We start from the raw sequence: 16545 nt of genomic DNA on the forward strand, positions 1-16545 counted from the left end.
TGTTGCAAAGGTCAGTTTTCCATAAGTTGAGACATGTCAAAGTCATGAGGTATTTTGGCTCCACTTTGTGCCATCATGTGTAAAAAGTATTGTCTATCCCTCCTCATTATTTCTTCAACCAATCTATTGAAATGGGGATTCATAATGGATTATTCTACATCTACTAAATGTATTGAAAAGTTGTCCACATTGTCATTGTGTGTAGCATTGTTGTTTGTAGTGTCTGTGTTTTCCACATTTGGAATGTTTCTATAAACATCCATGTCCGGCAATGTAGTGTGATCAGTATTGAAAAATAAATCGTTGTCATACACATAAGAACTCATGTTTGTGGACTCTTGAGCTTCTTTAGCTTTTCTCCTAGATTTTTGAAGACGAGTTTCAACCATGAACTAGGTATTTGACCAAGATGTGAGAGACTAGATGAAAAATGGAAAGAGTATGGAAGACCAAGAGTTGTATGGAGTGTAAATGAATCTGAGGTGTACTTGCAATGTCCAAAATGTAAGACCAAGTATGTATGTAGTAGAGTAGGTGTGACTTCCAAAGAGAGGATAGTTTCTCTTGATGAGGTAAGCTGACCTTGACTCTAAGTAAGACCAAATGAGACCCAAAAGGTAAGAAACCTTGATGAGGGACCACTTAGCAAAGTGTAGTTGTATGTAGTGTGTTGACAAAGTATGATGAGGACAAGCAAGTGACCTTTTGACCCAAGTTTAGACAATTGTGAATGTAATGAGAGATGTAAAGCACTGATGGACTGTGTGAGACCTAAAGACAGGTTGAATGCTAAATGAAACCTGGAGAAACAACCTAGGAAGCTCAAGAATTTCGAAACTGATTTCTTTTGTTTGCTGGACTGTAAAAATTTTCAATTCTGGACACAGACGCTTCTGTATACTTCACAGACGCGATTCCCAGACACAGACGTGTCTCTGTTCGACACAGACGCTGCTAGACACATAGACGCTATTATGCCCTTCACAAACGTGCTTAGATGACTCAGACGCGGTTAAAACAGACACAGACGCGTTTCTGTAAACTTCGTGCAATTTTTCCAATCTGTGAAGTTGTTTTGTTGTGACCAAATCCGACTATTTGACTGTTTTTCGTGACAAGAAGACACAATGTTGATGAGGACTCAATGTTTGCAAGTGTTTAGACTCCCAAAAGTGTGTTGTTTGATGTAAAATGTTTTGCATACACTTGAAGACACAAAAGACACAATGTTTTGTTGTTTGGTCTTGAATGTTTGAATGTTTAGCATAAGTCAAGCACAATTCTTATGGCTGGCCAAGACAATAGTTGTTGATCCCACATAGGGTTTTACCCCCGAGGCTACGCTATTCAGAGCGGATACTTAGATGCTTGACCTCATTGTCTCCACCCTCGACACTCACTTCTCGAGTCAGCCAAGCATCAGTCCCCATGAAAACTCCCCATGGCGAACTTTGTATCTCTACTAAGAACCGTATGTGTGTGGGCCGCTACCAGAGGTCCGATCTCTTGCCCCAACAACTAGAAGGATTTGGGCTTCTAAAACAAAAAGGTGCTAGTAAGGGCATCCGCTCGTGTGGCCATACATGCGACACTTTCAGCTCTGTAAATACAGAAGGCTCCCAGCCAGTAGGGGTTACGCCCTACAAATGATCAAATAAATTTGATCAAACGGGTTTATGGGGAGACATAGTGTCGGTATGAACTAATCAACACACATTATTCATAGTTTTCACCATGAATACATTTATTTATAGTGGTTTGGAAGAAGATGGCTTTTCTTTTGCTACCACTTGGGTCATTCTCTTCTCACTAGTAGTCCTAATGACCACACGGGAAGACAGGCCCTCTAAAGATTAAACAAAAAGAGCCTATTGCTCAAGACACAAAAGACAATGATTCAATTTTAGTGCACCAATGGAGGTGTTTGCTAGTCTATGAAAACAAGGCACACAACAAAATTTTAAAACCCTAGCCAAGGACCTGCAACAAAATTTGTTAGTAGTTTGGGTTGTTTCAAATGATCACCCCTTCCTGCAAGCACAGAAGTTAGGTAAATTTTAGAAACCCAAAAGACTTTGTGAAAGAGGGGCCTTCAACAAAAATGTTTTGCCTCCAAGACAAGCTGCACAAACTTAGTTAGCTAGATCTGAAAGGGTTAGTCCAAAATTAAACCAGATCTGAAACCCTAAATCCGAAAATTGACGCAGACGCGGTTCTGTGACTCACAGACGTACTTTAAAATCACAGACGCCCTTCTCCAATGGAGACGCGGGTATACACAACACAGACGCTCCTTTCTGAAACCTGCAAAATAAAACATGTCGAAAACACAGACGCGATTCCAGATTCCACAAACGCGCTTGAAAATCAAAGACGCGATCCGAAAGTTCGCAGACACGGAAAAACCTAAAATGTCATCGAAAAATGTCCGATCTGCAACTTCAAAAATGCAAAATCTGCAGCAAGAAAGTTAAATGCAAACGGACAAGAGTCCCACCGAGCATGCCAAAATGTATATGGTGAAAATGGATACAATAATAACAAGATTGAAAGGCCAAATGAATTCAACCACCAAACCCTAGCCTAACAACAATAAAGATCCACCATAACATATGAAGATTACCTAAGACAATGCAAATCAAATGAAATCACAAAGATTATACCATCACATATCCAATAGGGTTTTGAATCTCCATTCTTCCTATCTCCATTGATCTTGCTTGATATATTTGCTCTCAGATTTTTATATGCACAAGAGCTCAACAAAGAACGGAATGTGGTTGCAAGTAGGATCGTAGTGTAGCCAAGTCTTCAAGATTAGTCATTAGCATGAGTGATTAGGGTTTGATAATGAAGAAGGCATCTCCTTAAATAGAAGACACTATATGAAATGGAGGGATAAGATTGAGAGGTGTAAAAAAGGAGGTCGGCTAGGATTAGAGGGTAGGTAGAAGAAATAGTAAAATAATGAAAGAGGTAGGTAATGTAGGAATTAAGAGATGAATGACATGTGTCATGTGTAGAAAAAGATAATGAATTAATTAAATAAATAAAGATTTATTTAATTAATAGAGGAAATGGGATAATTAAATAAATAAAATATTTATTTAATTTAGGAAAAGGATAATTTAAATAAATAAATGTATTTATTTAAATGAGAAATAAGGCTAGAAGAGGATAAATGAATTAATTAAATAAATAAGGATTTATTTAATTAATAGAAGAATTAGGCTTAGATAATTAAATAAATAAAATATTTATTTAATTAGACATGACAATTTTGGGTGTCTACATTTTGCCCCTCTTTGAGACAATGCAGCTTGTCGCGTTGTTTCAAAGAAGATAAGATGAACTGATACAAAGTTGCCCCAGAATGGGAATGATATGCCCCCTCGAGAGATTGGATGAAAATGTCTGAAAAGATTGCAGACAATCTCTCGATAAGAAAGACAGGATAGAATGGACTAGCCGGATAAAGTGACAGAGTCACGGGATAATGAAGACTGACTCGGGAGGTGAGGGCTAGGGCTAGGGTAGTCTATAAAATAGACCACAGGGGAAAATACATCCTCATTGTCATCTACACATCCAAGAGATTAAAGTGCAGAGAGAGAAAAGAGCAACAGCAGTCAGCAGCGATGGCTTTTGTTCACAGATTCGACCGTGTTCGCCGATTCTAGAGGCCAGCGGAGGCAGGAGAGCCGGTGAGTACCACAAAACCTCCTCATACTTTGATGCATTTATTGTTGTCATTAATGCATACTAGGTAATGTAATAAATGTGCGTTTATGTCAGGAAAGTGCATTTGCATTTGAAAAGTATGAATTTGCATCTTCTAGGTCAAATCGACAGTTCTGTGATGAACATATGCTGTCGATTGGATAAGTTGCTGAGAGGATACACTCAAGTAGGTCCTCTAGGAAGACTAGGATAGATCAAGGCACTTTGTGATGAACAGGGAGCACCAAGATAGAGTACTTTGTGATGAACAGGGAGTACCCAAAGTATGAGCAGCACTTTGTGATGAACAAGGAGTGCAAAATGTGAGTAACACTTTGTGATGAACAGGGAGTGTCACACACGTAGTACTTTGTGATGAACAGGGAGTACTACTAGGATAGAAGCAACACTTTGTGATGAACAGTGAGTGTCACTAAGATAGATAACCATATGCATTTAGATAAAAGGTAGCATTTTGTGATGAACAGTGAATGCCACAATGACTGACATGATTGATTTGTTTGACTACAGGAGTATTTGCCTATGTTAGAGTCACGGGAGAGATTCCCGTCGACACAGAGGTTGCGACCGGAGTTGTCAATTCAGGATAGAGCTGCCATCGAGGAGATGGGTTTGAGACACATGCTGTATGTGCCTGAGTTTCAGGCAAACATGGGTTTGCTGACTACGCTGGCCGAGAGATGGCATTCAGAGACTTGCACATTTCATTTGCCGATGGGTGAGATGACAGTCACCCTTGAGGATGTTTACAGGATACTGCATATACCGATTGATGGAGATCTGATTCCATATGATCGTGATGGAGATAGAGAGGCTTTGAGACGGGTGTTTCAGGATCCCGACCTAGAGATGAGAGCAGGACATGTGGCATGGGACACCATGACCGCGACAGGGTTAGCCTTGCCAGCTGTGATCGGAGGAGCTATCAGTGGGTTCCTATGTCCGGACAGGGTGACACAGGGGTTGGTAGCGGGCTGGGGAGGAGCACTGGAGACACTGGTGACGCAGCACACCAGATATGCGTGGGGTCCATGTGTGTTGGCCCACCTGTATTATGAGCTTCACCAGTTTGTATACCATGGATCAGTGGGACTGGGCTGTGGAGTGACACTACTGCAGGTTTGGGCGTACGAGCATCTGCCTATTACACGACCGATACATTTCAGAGGGAGAGGTCATGGATGGAGTTTTGTTCATCTGTATGACATGATCACTTCGCAGCCACGGATTGGCAGGTTAGAGCATTGGCAGCGAGTGATAGATGACATTGACGTAGTCATCTGGAGGCCATATCTGGGATGCGAGGAGTGGGAGGATGACGCAGTGGAGCTTCCTTACACCTTCCGGAGCAGGTATCTGATTGGGCGGATGCCCTATATACTGGAGAGACAGCTGGTGGACAGAGTTGTTATGAAAAGAGATCCCTCACCGGCAACCACTCCTTCACCTAGAAGGACAAGGTAGAAGCAACAAGCTGTGAGATCTCCAGTCAGAAAGGTCACACCTAAAAAGAAGTTGACCCCTAAGAAAAAGAAAAAGGCAACAACTGACTTGGCACCTCTAGAAATTTTGTTAAATGAGATCACAAAGGAAGGAAAACTGAAGAACATAGGGAAAATTTATGACACCCTATCGGATGATGAGAAAGGGCAAGTTGAGGAGAGTGTAATATTACACATGGACATGTTTAAAAAGTTTTTGATGCAAGTCTTAGATGAAATCCCTGATGACCTATACAAAAGACTTGAGGCCAGAAGGCAAGGAGTAATTGAATTGGACAAGAAAATAAAAATAGAAAAACTACTTGCAGTATATCTGGTAAACTCCCCAAAAGAAATTGATGATTTGATAGCTCAGGCTAACCGGATAGTTTTTTCCACTGCACACCGGCAAATTTCACTGATGGCAGGTAGAGTTACAGAGGTTTCAGAGGAAACAGAAAATCATTGGGACACATTTTTGGTTGAAAAAGAAAAACAAGAAGAATATAGGAATCCCAAGCCTATTAAAGTTTATCAGAAAGATAGAGACAAGGGGAAAGGTAAAGTTGGTGGACCACCAAGTATCAAGGTTAGAGACAACTTACCCCCACCTCCTTTAAATACTCCACCAGTAAAATCAACAACTACTGAAGATCAACCGACAGCTGAGAGCGTGGATACAGAGGATGGCAATACTAATCCTGAAGTCCTATATACTGTGAATGTTGATACTCAGAAGATCAACATAGTGGTAGATAAAGATACAACAGATAAGACAAATATGGCTAGTGAGCCTCCGACAATAGGAAATACAGAGCAATCGGCAGCAGATACAATGAAAAAGATGGAATCTGAAGCACAAACATAGAAACCGACAGAGCTAAAGGCTCCAGAACAGATGCCATCAGTAAGAAATGAAGCAGGAAAACCAGTGCTTAAGGAAATGCAGACACAAACTGACCTGCCAAAGGTCAATACAAGTATGGTCACTTCCACCGGTACTCAGTTTGTTGGGTCACCATCAAATGTAACTGAGGTATTACTTGAATCCATCAAGAAAATAACTGATTATAGCTCACAAGCTTACAAAGCAATAGATGATTCAATCCCATTTTTGAAATCAATAGCTCCTAATTGTAACATAGACAATAAAGATTCTTTAGGATAGTTGGATACACTATTTAAATATATTTCTGGAAATTTTGAGCAAATAAAGGTAGAATCTATAAAGGAAATTGTAGAAAAGGAGAAACATAAATTCTTTGAGGAAGGAATAAAGAAGTGTAACAGAGATTTTGACACACTTCTATCGGAACTGTGTAGTTTGTTAAAAGAGTATAAGAATCTGTATAAAGATACATGTAAAACAAACCTTTTGACTATAGATATTGACAAGAAAATAAGCAAGGCACAGGATGAGATAAATAAACTTGCAGACAATTTTGTCAACTCACCTAATTCATTATCAGTTTTTGAAGAGAAGATAGCAAATTTTGAGGAAGAATTGCTCAAATTGGAAAGAGAGAAAGAGAGAATAATAAACAAGGCAAAACATTTGAGATCTAAACTAAGTCCAAGATTGGACTATTTAGCATCTTTGCGGAAGGAAATCTCAGAGGCATTAACATAGGGAAGTAAAACACTGGCAGAGCATTTGCAACATCTCATCGGCACTGTAAAAAGAACTGAGACATCAATAAAAGACAGTAAGAAGTTTATGGATGGTATAAACTTAATTTTGGGAGATCTTTTTCAGATAATAACTACCTAGCTACAAGGTTGAGGTTATGGACTGGTATAACTACAAACTCTACTAACCTTTGTCATTGATGCCAAAGGGGGAGTAGTAGGATGAGAAAATTCAAAAACACAGGGATCATATGCTCAAGGGGAGTCACTCACTTTTTTTGGTAAATTTTTTGGTCTACACATTTTTGGATATCTTTTTGAAATTTCTCATGAGTCTTGCCATCAATGCCAAAGGGGGAAATTGTTGGCATATGGACACTCCAATGAGACATTGTGTGTGATTGAAGGTTTTGTCATTGATGGAAACCTTGCAATCCTATGGCACCGGCAAGACATTATACCGGCAAAGCATTACATAGGCAACCTTGCAATCCTATGGCACCCGCAAGACATTCTATAGGCAAAGCATTATTCAAGCGAGACAGTGCACCAGCATCAGCAAGATCACTCTACACTGACACCGGCATAGAATAAAAGATGTACACCGACACAGAAGAAAAGATGTACACCGGAACAAAAGAAAAGATGTATACCGACACAGAGGCCGACAAGATTTTTGATATGTAATATTTTGTTTATTATTGTAAGCTGACTTGGCAAATTGTAAAATGACTCTTGTATATAAAAGAGATCATTGTAGAAATTTCTAAGACATGGATAGGAATCATAAAGAAAATTATTAGGTAGACCTAATGTGCGAATTATAGGTCAAGGGTATATGTAAAGAACAGAGCAAGAACCAGTACTGGATCTGGCATTGAAGATGCTATTATAAAGCAGTACAAAATATTGGATTAGCATAATCCTCATTGTAAGTCAGTGTGACTTCTTTCTGAGCAGTGTGCTCTAGGCAGTTGGCCTTCCTGCATGTGTAGGCCCCTATTGTAAGTAATATTCTCTTATTGTCTAGTAAGTGAATATTGTGGGTCACAAATCCCACTGAGGTTTTTCCCACATTGGGTTTCCTTGTTAAACATCTTGTGTTATGGTGTTCTTTTCATGTGGATGTTTTTGATTCTATTAATTACATTAATTCTTGCATACCGGTATACTGTTACTTTATGTTCTGCATGTTTTGTCTTAAGAAAATTTCATTACCCGTCAGACACTAATTCACCCCCCCCTCTCAGTATCTATGGGAACCCTAACAGATAGCTCCCCCACTCCTGGCCTCCTCCAAAAGATACTATGTTTCCTCCCTCTCCTCCCTCAGAGCCAACACCTCTACCCAAAATGACTGTAGGTTCTCTGTCAAGTGCTCTGCCTCCCTCTTGTGTCTATGAACCTTCAACTGTAGGCTAGATGTCCTAGCCTACTCCACTGCCCTATGCACACCACTCATCCTAGACTTGTACATCTAGAATGTCCATCAGGTCTGCACCCTCTCCCTCCCTAGACGCCTATCCAATTTGTGCTACTGCTACCTATAGCTGCAGTGGTACCTCATCTTGGGGTACCTCCTATCTCCCTCATCCTGTCTGTTGAGCCTGTCCTCTCCCTTGCCCTCCCCCTCCCTATCTTTGACCTCATCCTCCTACTCCCACCATATTTGATGATCCATCTTTGTCTCCCTATACAACCTCATCAACTGACAATCATAGATCATTGACCTCCAAATCTCTGGGGATACTCAATCGAACTAGCCTGTGAGCATCCCACCAATAGTTGTACATCACTAAACATCCAATATCCTCACTCACTTGGTAATGCTCATCTCAAACAATAGTATAAGTTGTCTCCCAATTAATCCAGGCCTCTAATGGTCTGAGTGCCTATCACCATGTCCCAGCCTCCCGTGTGATATGTAGGTATAACCTCTCATAGCCCTTTAGCTCCTGCATGTGTCCGAACTAACGCATGACTCGATGTGGTGCATAGTGATCAATGACATAGACTGATCTCCCGTAAAGCCAACACTCTGTTTGTACCCATGCTAGCTACCAATCCTCTCTCCAGCTCTCATAGTCCATGTAGGGGCACCAATAGAAGAATGTCATCTCATCAAAAATCTACCTCCAAAACCACATGTCTCTCAAGTAGTAATAATTTAACAGGCCTCTGTATCTATCAACATATGGGAATTGTCATTGTCTTTCCTTTTGACCTACCGATAGACCTACTAAAATGTGCTCCCATGCCCAGATATGGAGTAGTGTAACCCCTATACCTAGCTTCTGGTAATCCCCATATAAACATAAAAGTATATTGTGGTACAACTCCCCTAGCATCATTGCACCCCAATAGTATGTCACACAATCCTGGACCATATAGTAAGCAGATATAGCCCATCCAATTGAGAATCCATGTCCACTCAGGTCTGGCACCATCCTTCCACTAATCAATCCATAAATAAATATTACAAGCCATGGGATGTGTCGAATCTCCATGGCTCGCCTAGGTGCATCCTCGTCCCCTCCATGGGTAGGGTTGTGTGCTAACACACCTGTCGTAGATAGTAGTCTTTTCCATCCAATCTATACTCTGGAATGATGCCTTAGATGGAGATCTTCAAGATCTTCTAGACGTCTAGCAATGTGATGGTAGCCTCCCTAGTGGGAAGATGGAAAGTGGAAGTCTAGCTATCCCATCGCTCCACCAGTGCAGTCATCATAGCCGTGTGTGCCTTGATCTTGGGCCATCTCTCGATGAAACCTAATCCCACTGCACTCATGATCTCCCTCTCATTCGACTAGAATTTCCTATATAACCTCATAGTAGGAGGCCAATGCTCTCATGATGTAAGTGGCCCCTCATCTGTTTGCACCTAGGCAATTCACTTCATTAACCTTCATAACCCTATCCTATCTTACCCTAGCCTAGCGTATTATAGCCTATTTCTTATCCTATGCCTTCCCTGGGGCCTCTATGAGCCCCCTGAACCTATTATCCTTCATTCTTGATCCTCATTCTATATCTGTTTGCTTCCCTAGAAGAGACGTTGATTCATCCCCAGTGGAGGCATCAAAACCGTGATGCATACGTTGCACCACAGGCGAAGATTTTGAATCACAGTCTCTGCCCCCTATTTGGCCCTTTTAAGCCTAATTGGTGCTTGTCTCCTGTGCTTGCGTTAGACTACAAGCACTTGCGTCGATCCCCTTCCTTAGCCCTTTCAATGCTTGTTTATGTGTTGTTCGCCTAGGGAGACGTTGAACCCTTGCAGAGATGTTGAAATGATGATCAATGCCTCCGCACCATGACACTTTTACCCAGTTTATTGACCCTAATAAATACTCTAAACTACTAAAGTATGAAGTGGAGCCAGGGTACCTACCAGTGGGTCATACTCCTCTAGTCTCTACCATCACTAGAGTCTTTGCACACTGCTCGTGAATGGGAATGTGATCCATCTCTTTTCTAGGACTTTGTACTCATTGTGATCTCTAAAGGTGTATGTGACAATGACCCTTCCTTGTGCCCTATGTGGCTTATATAGGCCCCCCCATAGCCTATTTTCTCATCCTTCTACAAATTCACACACTTTCTCCTCTCGTCATTATTTTCCTCTTCACTTCTATAATTTTCTTCTTTTTGAGAATTTTCCCAAAATTTCTTTCAAAGTTCCCAGTTAAATTCTCGAGGGGGCATCCACCACCCGCGTCTTCATGCTGGGACATCTTTTTCTTTTCTTTTACCCATCGCCAATTTTTCTATTGCATAAAAGAGGGGCAAAATGTAGATGTCCAAAACTAATTAAATTAAATATTTAATTAATTTTATCTTTTCTATGTAATTAATCAATTTAATTATGTTCCCCCTTTATTCTTCTCAGAAATAATTAAATTTGATTTAATTAATCTTGTCACTATAGCCCAATAATTGATTTATTCAATAAATTGATTATCCCCTATTATTCTAAAGTTTCCAAGACTAACTAATTCTTGTAAACTCCCTTTTAGTTAACTAATGATAATTAATGAACTTAGTCATGTGATTCCTACAAATTACTTTCCCCAATTCTTCATTAGCCTAATCAATTTTTCTAGAATCCCTCATAATCATGTTTAGCATTATTCTTCAATTTTTCAATTCCTCCACTCATTCTCTCTCCTCTTGTCAAATCCTCCTATAGATCCCACTTGTCTCCTAATCTCTCATTATCCCACCTAATCACCTTCCTAATTATTTTATATTGGCTAATCCTCATGACTAGCCGCCAAGTCAACCAATAACCATAAATGGATAAATCGACTTATCACTTCTTCACCTTCCAACCTTAAATGCAGCTAATTGGGTCATTTCAATAAATTCAAAATCTCACATTCTCCTATCCCTCTCACCTTCCCAAGGAATTTTAAATTCCTTTTCTCATTTCCCTTCCCCATGCACTCCATTAGTTTGAAAATTTTAATTCCCTATCAATCTCCCAAGGAATTTTTAATTCCTTTTTATTTTTCCCAATGTACTTGGGGGATCTCTTCCCCATATGCCTTGTGGAGTGTGAAGAAAAGAAATGCCTTTATGGAAAATCTCTTGGTCTCCACACCTAGTCATGTAATTGTCTCCTCCATCCATCTACTCCCTCTCCTTCAATCTCCACCCCTGATTCATCTTCAATCTCAACCATCCATTTCTCCTCTCTCAAGTCTATAAATTGGGATCTCCTCCCCTTCATTTGACATCTCCAATTTACGCAATCTCATGCTGGCCTTTTAGTTTTAGAAATCATACTCCAAGCACCCCCACTATAAGCAAATTATCACTTAGCTTCCATGACATCCATATCCATCTCTTAAGAATCCACCACTCAATCGCTTTTATCTTTGTTGTGCAATCTTGGAGAGCAACCCATAATCCTTTCCTAGGACTGATCCAATCAAGTGTGGAAGGGTTGCATTCTTCACTTCACCAAAGGTCTAATCCGAGGAGCAAGAGATCACATTGTGAAGGTATAAAGGTTTTTTGTGCATTGGATTGGGTTTCATGCTTTATTTTGGTTTAATCTAACCTTTTTATCATCACCTTGTTTTCTCTTGGTTCATTTTGGCATGCCTGGTGGGACCCATGTCCCTTAAAACTAATCATTTTTGTGAGTTTAGAACGTAGGTTGACGCTTCGACATTTCAACCTGTACTTCAACATTTTTGCCCTAGCTGCTTCAAAATTTCCACCAGGGATTGACGTCTCCTTTTTAAATTTGAAATTTATCCCACTTTTTTGTAGGTTTTATCTTGTTCAACGTATCTACCTATTGTTCAACATTTCCGCATAGTGTCCTTAGACACTTAGTTTTGAGCTTAGATTTGATTTTCCTATTTTCTCCAAAATTTAAAAAGAATAAAAATAGCACAAAAGGTTTTAAAAGGAACAAAAACATTTGTTTATTTTTTGTCCTTACATAAATTAGTCAAAATTTTTGGGTTTTTGGTGCATCAACACCTACATAGATGCATCAACATTTGTGCTCTACTTTGACACTTGCGCTGAAGCAAAGCCCGCCTAGATTTTCAAATTTTCAAATTTCAAATCTTTTGAATTTTGATTAGATAGTTGCAATTAATTATGCTTAATCAATGTATACACAGATCCATTAACGTCGACATTTAGAACTGATGCATCCATTGGAAACCTTTTTAGATTAAATTTATAAATTTTAAAATCCATAATAGAAAGAAATGAGTTGGACAATTGTCTCTCCACCATGTGCATTCTAACCCATCTTCAAATGTTCTAATGTGATCTTTCTGGAGAAATTACCCCTTCCCTTTCCAACCTCACTAATCTCACCCACCTCCAACTTAATGACAATGAATTCAATGGTACAATCCCTTCTGCCCTACTAAGCCTTCCAAGACTGCAACTACTGGACTTGTCTTGGAACAAAGTTCTGGGAGGGAATCTGTCTAGCATTCTACCCAAACACTCTTCTTCTCTTCACACCCTCAAACTTTTAGAGACAATATTTGGAGGAAGTATTCCAGATTATGTTTCGAACATTTCCTCATTAACTGTCTTGGATCTCTCATTGTGTCATAACAAAATTATTCCAATTACTATGGCAAATATCACAACACTTATAGAATTGTATCTCTATAATAACATGTTAAGAGGGTACATCCCACAATTTGGGGATAGACCTTTGTTAGGAAGACCTTTTCCTTTGGCCTATATTAGTCTATCCCATAACTAGTTGGATAGTCCCATTCCTCCAATGCCGTTGACTGTGTTTCTGAATCTCCAATATGTTGATTTGAGTTACAATCAATTAAGTGGAATTATTTTATCCCCACCAATATGCTTCACTACCTTACAAATCTTGATCTGAGTTGCAATGCATTGATGAGTAAATTGCCCCCTTTAATTAACCCCTTCAATTAACTAACTCTTACCTCTAGAATGGATTTATCTAAGAAACAACAACTTAGAAGGTTCCATCCCTCTCAACATTTCCAAACTTCCTAAATTGAATAACTTGTACCTATACTCCAACTGGTTAAGTAGGGATTTTTCAGAGTCTCGCCTTGATAATCTCACCCAGCTCATCCATTTAGACATTTTTGATAATCTTTTAACTACCAAGTTTAGTCCAACATAGATTCTAATATTTTGTTTGGAAATGTTGGGTTTAAGGTCATGTAACTTGGAAGGGTGGTATTCCAACATTCCTAATAACTCAATATTGGGTTAGCTATTTGGATTTGCCCAACTGCAGTCTTGCATGAAATATTCCCTAGTGGATATGGGCTATCAATTCTCTTTAGAATCTCAATCTTTCTAATAATCACCTTATAGGATTTCTACACCATTCATTGAAGGGAAGTTGACTGGGGAGTCTAGATTTGTATAGCAATAATTTACAAGGCCAGCTTCCGCTCCATACTGATGGCCTGTTGTATTTGGACGTGTCAGAGAATCAACTTAGTGGATCCATTCCACTAGAATATTCTAGTCTTGCATATTTGTCTCTCTCTTGAAATTACTTAACAATAGCATTCCACCATCTATATGCCAAACAGAGATTGTGGATCTCTCAAATAACAAGCTTACAGGTAAGATTCCCGCTTGTTTGAAAAATAGCTCTTTTGAGATGTTGAACTCAAAGAACAATTGTTGGGAGGGCAAGTTATGACAGGGGCTTGGAGACATGCTTTCTCTTCAAACATTAAAATTGGGTGGAGATGGACTAAATCCGTATATCCCATCCTGTCTTGCAAACAATAAGGAGTTGGAGATATTAGATTTGAGCAATAACAAAATGAGGGGGGTCATTCTAACTTGGATAGGGAATCTTTCAAAGCTTAATATTTTGACCTTGAGATCAAATAATTTTGAAGGCATAATACCTTCAAAAGTTACAACACTACAACTTCTTCAAATCTTGGATCTTTCATCCAACAAATTTTCAGGAATCATTTTGGTCGCCATTTCATCTTTGTAGGCCATTAAAAACTGAATAGTAACAAGTAAAATATTTAAAGCTAGTACTTTTGACTACTTAATTTCTATGGATTGAGTGGCAATCATTAACAAGGGACAAAATATGCAGTATGTAAGATCATTGGCACTGGTAAAATGTATTGATTTGTAAAACAACAATTTAGCAGGTGCAATTCCTCCAAACATTGGATTTCTCGAGGGTTTGGTTATTCTTCATATTTCAAGAAACCATATTACGGGTGAAATTCCGAAGAGTTTGGGAAAAATGCTACAGCTAGAGTCGCTTGATCTCTCACACAACACTCTCTAGAAATATATTTTTGGAGCTACAATTTCTCACATTCTTGGAGTGCCTGGATGTGTTCCACAATAATCTTTCAAGAAAGATACCACAAGGGGGGTGATTCTAGATATTCAATGCATTGTTCTTTTCATACAATTCAGACTTATCCAACCTCCAACTCAATACATCCTCTTGTGGCCTTCCAAAAAGTAAATCTTGTCCCACAAGCATTCTGCCAGAAATAAATAGTGAAAAGATAGATGAAGAAGAAGAGAATATATATGGTGGGCAGTTATCCTGGGAATGAGCTTTACAGTTGGGTTTTCTATTGTAATTGGAGTGTTGTGTCTTACCACAACTTGGAGTATAAAATGCTTGAAAGTGATGGACAACATTGTCTTTTGTCTTTTTTAAAGTTTTAAGAAATAATTGCCTTCAATAATAATCCAAAAAGCTATCTACAACTGTGGTAGAAGTTTGCAAACTAATATGAAAGTTTTAGTTTGTTTTGTTAACATATAATGTTGACCTACCTAATGATATTGAAGCCAATCTATTTTTATTTTGGGAGCATATGGTTTATGCTTATTTTATTAAGTAAATTTAAGTTTTGTTCATGTATCATCATGCAGATCTATATATTGAGAGGGATATTTATTTTGGTCTTCAATGTGACAAGTCAATCAATTATTTATATCTGCATGTTTAGGAGGATAGTGTTTACACTTTGTTTTAGTGTGTTATTTCTTTGTTTTGATTGAGTGGCATAAAATATGTGTTTCAGAAATCTTATGAAAAACTTGATTGACAAGGTAATATGCATTGATTTGTCAAGGCTAGAAGTTTAAGCAATTTGAGGTATAGAGTTTGTCTAGGTTTTTTAGATTTGAACATCCACTATCAATCAACCATTCATTTCTGTCTCTTCTAACATGAAATGTTGATGCAATAGTTTCAACTACTTTAGACATCTCCTTATTATTGCTAAGTTTAGCTTCATCTTTTTCAACCAAGAACAAAAAATCACCATTTTCATAATCTGACTCATCATCTGAAATACCAGCATCATCTCTAACATAGTAGGCTTTCTTACTGAACTTTCCTTTATTTTCCTTAAAATTTTGTTTTGTTCCTCTCTTTGGACATCTAGATGCATAATCACCAATCCTTTCACACTTAAAACATTTAAGGGGTAACATAACTTTATACTTTCCAGTTCCTCTCTGAAAATTTCTCACAAAATTTGCTTCCATCTCATTCAGGGTCTCATCATTTGAATCTTCATCTGAAGCTTTTGATGCTTTAATTATCATCTCATTTCTTACATTGTCTTGCTTTATATTATAACCATTGCATCATGAGCTCCAATAACACCCTCATAAATTGAACGATTGGGAGAAAAACCACTTTGCTCCATAAAGACGACTAAGTCCAAAATCACCTTCAACCTATTCATGATAACCTTAGAAATGGTTTTGTAGATTGTGTTGCATAGTGATATAGGTCTAAAATCACTAAAAGACTACACTTCCTCCTTCTTACGTATGAGAGTAATAAAGGTATTTTTAAATTATTTTAAGACAAATCATCCCTCCCTAGATTCTTCCACCACTTCTAAGAGATCATTTGCAAGAACCTCCCACATACATGTTGGCATGATTGGCATAACTAATGTAGATGAGTTGATGATTGTACCGGTAGAGGAAAGAAGACATGATTAGTTACTTGTGTTGTCATTGATGTCAACCATTCTCAATTAATATTTGATAATGCTTACAGATGGATTTTGATGGCTGACTTGTTGGATAAGTGATTTGGTCTACCGGAGTTAGAGTTTGTAAGGATGACAGGGTTTACCGACTGGACTGAGAATTAGGACTTCAACCGATAAAGCAAAGATTTTGATGGAATCAG

The sequence above is a fragment of the Cryptomeria japonica genome, chromosome 4, assembly GCF_030272615.1.
Source record: "Cryptomeria japonica chromosome 4, Sugi_1.0, whole genome shotgun sequence".
Lineage (NCBI taxonomy): Eukaryota > Viridiplantae > Streptophyta > Pinopsida > Cupressales > Cupressaceae > Cryptomeria > Cryptomeria japonica.